Source organism: Sphaeramia orbicularis, chromosome 17 (assembly GCF_902148855.1).
Source record: "Sphaeramia orbicularis chromosome 17, fSphaOr1.1, whole genome shotgun sequence".
Classification (NCBI taxonomy): domain Eukaryota; kingdom Metazoa; phylum Chordata; class Actinopteri; order Kurtiformes; family Apogonidae; genus Sphaeramia; species Sphaeramia orbicularis.
The window spans coordinates 29628458-29636912 of record NC_043973.1 but is presented as its reverse complement, the minus strand read 5'-3'; positions in this window follow the sequence as shown (position 1 = coordinate 29636912).

Here is an 8455-nt window from a genome sequence, read left to right as displayed (position 1 = left end):
AACCGTGTAATAAACGTGTTGTCGTGTGACGCGTTATAACCGTGTAATAAACGTGTTGTCGTGTGACGCGTTATAACCGTGTAATAAACGTGTTGTCGTGTGACGCGTTATAACCGTGTAATAAACGTGTTGTCGTGTGACGCGTTATAACCGTGTAATAAACGTGTTGTCGTGTGACGCGTTATAACCGTGTAATAAACGTGTTGTCGTGTGACGCGTTATAACCGTGTAATAAACGTGTTGTCGTGTGACGCGTTATAACCGTGTAATAAACGTGTTGTCGTGTGACGCGTTATAACCGTGTAATAAACGTGTTGTCGTGTGACGCGTTATAACCGTGTAATAAACGTGTTGTCGTGTGACGCGTTATAACCGTGTAATAAACGTGTTGTCGTGTGACGCGTTATAACCGTGTAATAAACGTGTTGTCGTGTGACGCGTTATAACCGTGTAATAAACGTGTTGTCGTGTGACGCGTTATAACCGTGTAATAAACGTGTTGTCGTGTGACGCGTTATAACCGTGTAATAAACGTGTTGTCGTGTGACGCGTTATAACCGTGTAATAAACGTGTTGTCGTGTGACGCGTTATAACCGTGTAATAAACGTGTTGTCGTGTGACGCGTTATAACCGTGTAATAAACGTGTTGTCGTGTGACGCGTTATAACCGTGTAATAAACGTGTTGTCGTGTGACGCGTTATAACCGTGTAATAAACGTGTTGTCGTGTGACGCGTTATAACCGTGTAATAAACGTGTTGTCGTGTGACGCGTTATAACCGTGTAATAAACGTGTTGTCGTGTGACGCGTTATAACCGTGTAATAAACGTGTTGTCGTGTGACGCGTTATAACCGTGTAATAAACGTGTTGTCGTGTGACGCGTTATAACCGTGTAATAAACGTGTTGTCGTGTGACGCGTTATAACCGTGTAATAAACGTGTTGTCGTGTGACGCGTTATAACCGTGTAATAAACGTGTTGTCGTGTGACGCGTTATAACCGTGTAATAAACGTGTTGTCGTGTGACGCGTTATAACCGTGTAATAAACGTGTTGTCGTGTGACGCGTTATAACCGTGTAATAAACGTGTTGTCGTGTGACGCGTTATAACCGTGTAATAAACGTGTTGTCGTGTGACGCGTTATAACCGTGTAATAAACGTGTTGTCGTGTGACGCGTTATAACCGTGTAATAAACGTGTTGTCGTGTGACGCGTTATAACCGTGTAATAAACGTGTTGTCGTGTGACGCGTTATAACCGTGTAATAAACGTGTTGTCGTGTGACGCGTTATAACCGTGTAATAACGTGTTGTCGTGTGACGCGTTATATCCGTGTAATAAACGTGTTGTCGTGTGACGCGTTATAACCGTGTAATAAACGTGTTGTCGTGTGACGCGTTATAACCGTGTAATAAACGTGTTGTCGTGTGACGCGTTATAACCGTGTAATAAACGTGTTGTCGTGTGACGCGTTATAACCGTGTAATAAACGTGTTGTCGTGTGACGCGTTATAACCGTGTAATAAACGTGTTGTCGTGTGACGCGTTATAACCGTGTAATAAACGTGTTGTCGTGTGACGCGTTATAACCGTGTAATAAACGTGTTGTCGTGTGACGCGTTATAACCGTGTAATAAACGTGTTGTCGTGTGACGCGTTATAACCGTGTAATAAACGTGTTGTCGTGTGACGCGTTATAACCGTGTAATAAACGTGTTGTCGTGTGACGCGTTATAACCGTGTAATAAACGTGTTGTCGTGTGACGCGTTATAACCGTGTAATAAACGTGTTGTCGTGTGACGCGTTATAACCGTGTAATAAACGTGTTGTCGTGTGACGCGTTATAACCGTGTAATAAACGTGTTGTCGTGTGACGCGTTATAACCGTGTAATAAACGTGTTGTCGTGTGACGCGTTATAACCGTGTAATAAACGTGTTGTCGTGTGACGCGTTATAACCGTGTAATAAACGTGTTGTCGTGTGACGCGTTATAACCGTGTAATAAACGTGTTGTCGTGTGACGCGTTATAACCGTGTAATAAACGTGTTGTCGTGTGACGCGTTATAACCGTGTAATAAACGTGTTGTCGTGTGACGCGTTATAACCGTGTAATAAACGTGTTGTCGTGTGACGCGTTATAACCGTGTAATAACGTGTTGTCGTGTGACGCGTTATAACCGTGTAATAAACGTGTTGTCGTGTGACGCGTTATAACCGTGTAATAAACGTGTTGTCGTGTGACGCGTTATAACCGTGTAATAAACGTGTTGTCGTGTGACGCGTTATAACCGTGTAATAAACGTGTTGTCGTGTGACGCGTTATAACCGTGTAATAAACGTGTTGTCGTGTGACGCGTTATAACCGTGTAATAAACGTGTTGTCGTGTGACGCGTTATAACCGTGTAATAAACGTGTTGTCGTGTGACGCGTTATAACCGTGTAATAAACGTGTTGTCGTGTGACGCGTTATAACCGTGTAATAAACGTGTTGTCGTGTGACGCGTTATAACCGTGTAATAAACGTGTTGTCGTGTGACGCGTTATAACCGTGTAATAAACGTGTTGTCGTGTGACGCGTATAACCGTGTAATAAACGTGTTGTCGTGTGACGCGTTATAACCGTGTAATAAACGTGTTGTCGTGTGACGCGTTATAACCGTGTAATAAACGTGTTGTCGTGTGACGCGTTATAACCGTGTAATAAACGTGTTGTCGTGTGACGCGTTATAACCGTGTAATAAACGTGTTGTCGTGTGACGCGTTATAACCGTGTAATAAACGTGTTGTCGTGTGACGCGTTATAACCGTGTAATAAACGTGTTGTCGTGTGACGCGTATAACCGTGTAATAAACGTGTTGTCGTGTGACGCGTTATAACCGTGTAATAAACGTGTTGTCGTGTGACGCGTTATAACCGTGTAATAAACGTGTTGTCGTGTGACGCGTTATAACCGTGTAATAAACGTGTTGTCGTGTGACGCGTCATAACCGTGTAATAAACGTGTTGTCGTGTGACGCGTCATAACCGTGTAATAAACGTGTTGTCGTGTGACGCGTTATAACCGTGTAATAAACGTGTTGTCGTGTGACGCGTTATAACCGTGTAATAAACGTGTTGTCGTGTGACGCGTTATAACCGTGTAATAAACGTGTTGTCGTGTGACGCGTTATAACCGTGTAATAAACGTGTTGTCGTGTGACGCGTTATAACCGTGTAATAAACGTGTTGTCGTGTGACGCGTTATAACCGTGTAATAAACGTGTTGTCGTGTGACGCGTTATAACCGTGTAATAACGTGTTGTCGTGTGACGCGTTATAACCGTGTAATAAACGTGTTGTCGTGTGACGCGTATAACCGTGTAATAAACGTGTTGTCGTGTGACGCGTTATAACCGTGTAATAAACGTGTTGTCGTGTGACGCGTATAACCGTGTAATAAACGTGTTGTCGTGTGACGCGTTATAACCGTGTAATAAACGTGTTGTCGTGTGACGCGTTATAACCGTGTAATAAACGTGTTGTCGTGTGACGCGTTATAACCGTGTAATAAACGTGTTGTCGTGTGACGCGTTTATTACCGTGTAATAAACGTGTTGTCGTGTGACGCGTTATACCGTGTAATAAACGTGTTGTCGTGTGACGCGTTATAACCGTGTAATAAACGTGTTGTCGTGTGACGCGTATAACCGTGTAATAAACGTGTTGTCGTGTGACGCGTTCATAACCGTGTAATAAACGTGTTGTCGTGTGACGCGTTATAACCGTGTAATAAACGTGTTGTCCGTGTGACGCGTATAACCGTGTAATAACGTGTTGTCGTGTGACGCGTCATAACCGTGTAATAAACGTGTTGTCATGTGACGCGTCATAACCGTGTAATAAACGTGTTGTCCGTGTGACGCGTTATAACCGTGTAATAAACGTGTTGTCGTGTGACGCGTTATAACCGTGTAATAAACGTGTTGTCGTGTGACGCGTCATAACCGTGTAATAAACGTGTTGTCGTGTGACGCGTCATAACCGTGTAATAAACGTGTTGTCGTGTGACGCGTCATAACCGTGTAATAAACGTGTTGTCGTGTGACGCGTATAACCGTGTAATAAACGTGTTGTCGTGTGACGCGTTATAACCGTGTAATAAACGTGTTGTCGTGTGACGCGTTATAACCGTGTAATAAACGTGTTGTCGTGTGACGCGTTATAACCGTGTAATAAACGTGTTGTCGTGTGACGCGTTATAACCGTGTAATAAACGTGTTGTCGTGTGACGCGTATAACCGTGTAATAAACGTGTTGTCGTGTGACGCGTTATAACCGTGTAATAAACGTGTTGTCGTGTGACGCGTTATAACCGTGTAATAAACGTGTTGTCGTGTGACGCGTTATAACCGTGTAATAAACGTGTTGTCGTGTGACGCGTATAACCGTGTAATAAACGTGTTGTCGTGTGACGCGTTCATAACCGTGTAATAAACGTGTTGTCGTGTGACGCGTCATAACCGTGTAATAAACGTGTTGTCTTGTGACGCGTATAACCGTGTAATAAACGTGTTGTCGTGTGACGCGTTATAACCGTGTAATAAACGTGTTGTCGTGTGACGCGTTATAACCGTGTAATAAACGTGTTGTCGTGTGACGCGTTATAACCGTGTAATAAACGTGTTGTCGTGTGACGCGGTATAACCGTGTAATAAACGTGTTGTCGTGTGACGCGTTATAACCGTGTAATAAACGTGTTGTCGTGTGGACGCGTTATAACCGTGTAATAAACGTGTTGTCGTGTGACGCGTTATAACCGTGTAATAAACGTGTTGTCGTGTGACGCGTTATAACGTGTAATAACCGTGTTGTCGTGTGACGCGTTATAACCGTGTAATAAACGTGTTGTCGTGTGACGCGTTATAACCGTGTAATAAACGTGTTGTCGTGTGACGCGTTATAACCGTTGTAATAAACGTGTTGTCGTGTGACGCGTTATAACCGTGTAATAAACGTGTTGTCGTGTGACGCGTTATAACCGTGTAATAAACGTGTTGTCGTGTGACGCGTTATAACCGTGTAATAAACGTGTTGTCGTGTGACGCGTTATAACCGTGTAATAAACGTGTTGTCGTGTGACGCGTATAACCGTGTAATAACGTGTTGTCGTGTGACGCGTCATAACCGTGTAATAAACGTGTTGTCGTGTGACGCGTCATAACCGTGTAATAAACGTGTTGTCGTGTGACGCGTCATAACCGTGTAATAAACGTGTTGTCGTGTGACGCGTCATAACCGTGTAATAAACGTGTTGTCGTGTGACGCGTCATAACCGTGTAATAACGTGTTGTCGTGTGACGCGTCATAACCGTGTAATAAACGTGTTGTCGTGTGACGCGTCATAACCGTGTAATAAACGTGTTGTCGTGTGACGCGTCATAACCGTGTAATAAACGTGTTGTCGTGTGACGCGTCATAACCGTGTAATAAACGTGTTGTCGTGTGACGCGTCATAACCGTGTAATAAACGTGTTGTCGTGTGACGCGTCATAACCGTGTAATAAACGTGTTGTCGTGTGACGCGTCATAACCGTGTAATAAACGTGTTGTCGTGTGACGCGTCATAACCGTGTAATAAACGTGTTGTCGTGTGACGCGTCATAACCGTGTAATAAACGTGTTGTCGTGTGACGCGTTATAACCGTGTAATAAACGTGTTGTCGTGTGACGCGTATAACCGTGTAATAAACGTGTTGTCGTGTGACGCGTATAACCGTGTAATAAACGTGTTGTCGTGTGACGCGTTATAACCGTGTAATAAACGTGTTGTCGTGTGACGCGTTATAACCGTGTAATAAACGTGTTGTCGTGTGACGCGTCATAACCGTGTAATAAACGTGTTGTCGTGTGACGCGTCATAACCGTGTAATAAACGTGTTGTCGTGTGACGCGTTATAACCGTGTAATAAACGTGTTGTCGTGTGACGCGTTATAACCGTGTAATAAACGTGTTGTCGTGTGACGCGTTATAACCGTGTAATAAACGTGTTGTCGTGTGACGCGTCTATAACCGTGTAATAAACGTGTTGTCGTGTGACGCGTTATAACCGTGTAATAAACGTGTTGTCGTGTGACGCGTTATAACCGTGTAATAAACGTGTTGTCGTGTGACGCGTTATAACCGTGTAATAAACGTGTTGTCGTGTGACGCGTCATAACCGTGTAATAAACGTGTTGTCGTGTGACGCGTCATAACCGTGTAATAAACGTGTTGTCGTGTGACGCGTCATAACCGTGTAATAAACGTGTTGTCGTGTGACGCGTCATAACCGTGTAATAAACGTGTTGTCGTGTGACGCGTCATAACCGTGTAATAAACGTGTTGTCGTGTGACGCGTCATAACCGTGTAATAAACGTGTTGTCGTGTGACGCGTCATAACCGTGTAATAAACGTGTTGTCGTGTGACGCGTCATAACCGTGTAATAAACGTGTGTCGTGTGACGCGTCATAACCGTGTAATAAACGTGTTGTCGTGTGACGCGTCATAACCGTGTAATAAACGTGTTGTCGTGTGACGCGTCATAACCGTGTAATAAACGTGTTGTCGTGTGACGCGTCATAACCGTGTAATAAACGTGTTGTCGTGTGACGCGTCATAACCGTGTAATAAACGTGTTGTCGTGTGACGCGTCATAACCGTGTAATAAACGTGTTGTCGTGTGACGCGTCATAACCGTGTAATAAACGTGTTGTCGTGTGACGCGTCATAACCGTGTAATAAACGTGTTGTCGTGTGACGCGTCATAACCGTGTAATAAACGTGTTGTCGTGTGACGCGTCATAACCGTGTAATAAACGTGTTGTCGTGTGACGCGTCATAACCGTGTAATAAACGTGTTGTCGTGTGACGCGTCATAACCGTGTAATAAACGTGTTGTCGTGTGACGCGTCATAACCGTGTAATAAACGTGTTGTCGTGTGACGCGTCATAACCGTGTAATAAAAGTGTTGTCGTGTGACGCGTCATAACCGTGTAATAAACGTGTTGTCGTGTGACGCGTCATAACCGTGTAATAAACGTGTTGTCGTGTGACGCGTCATAACCGTGTAATAAACGTGTTGTCGTGTGACGCGTCATAACCGTGTAATAAAGGTGTTGTCGTGTGACGCGTCATAACCGTGTAATAAACGTGTTGTCGTGTGACGCGTCATAACCGTGTAATAAACGTGTTGTCGTGTGACGCGTCATAACCGTGTAATAAACGTGTTGTCGTGTGACGCGTCATAACCGTGTAATAAACGTGTTGTCGTGTGACGCGTCATAACCGTGTAATAAACGTGTTGTCGTGTGACGCGTCATAACCATGTAATAAACGTGTTGTCGTGTGACGCGTCATAACCATGTAATAAAGGTGTTGTCGTGTGACGCGTCATAACCATGTAATAAAGGTGTTGTCGTGTGACGCGTCATAACCGTGTAATAAACGTGTTGTCGTGTGACGCGTCATAACCGTGTAATAAACGTGTTGTCGTGTGACGCGTCATAACCGTGTAATAAACGTGTTGTCGTGTGACGCGTCATAACCGTGTAATAAACGTGTTGTCGTGTGACGCGTCATAACCGTGTAATAAACGTGTTGTCGTGTGACGCGTCATAACCGTGTAATAAACGTGTTGTCGTGTGACGCGTCATAACCGTGTAATAAACGTGTTGTCGTGTGACGCGTCATAACCATGTAATAAAGGTGTTGTCGTGTGACGCGTCATAACCATGTAATAAAGGTGTTGTCGTGTGACGCGTCATAACCGTGTAATAAACGTGTTGTCGTGTGACGCGTCATAACCGTGTAATAAACGTGTTGTCGTGTGACGCGTCATAACCGTGTAATAAACGTGTTGTCGTGTGACGCGTCATAACCGTGTAATAAACGTGTTGTCGTGTGACGCGTCATAACCGTGTAATAAACGTGTTGTCGTGTGACGCGTCATAACCGTGTAATAAACGTGTTGTCGTGTGACGCGTCATAACCGTGTAATAAACGTGTTGTCGTGTGACGCGTCATAACCGTGTAATAAACGTGTTGTCGTGTGACGCGTCATAACCGTGTAATAAACGTGTTGTCGTGTGACGCGTCATAACCGTGTAATAAACGTGTTGTCGTGTGACGCGTCATAACCGTGTAATAAACGTGTTGTCGTGTGACGCGTCATAACCGTGTAATAAACGTGTTGTCGTGTGACGCGTCACCACACACACACACACACACACAAACAGCGCTTGTTCTTCCTGATCGTGCCGAGCAGGGTGTTGTTCCTTTTGCAGAGGAGCCTCACGGCGAGTTCGTAGGAAGTGAAGAAATTGTCGCAGGTGACGTTACGACCTGTCACACCCTCGGTCACGTCGAACACCATGCGCGCGGCCTGATCCTTCTCCGAGCACTTCGTCTTCATCGTCATCGCAGCAGA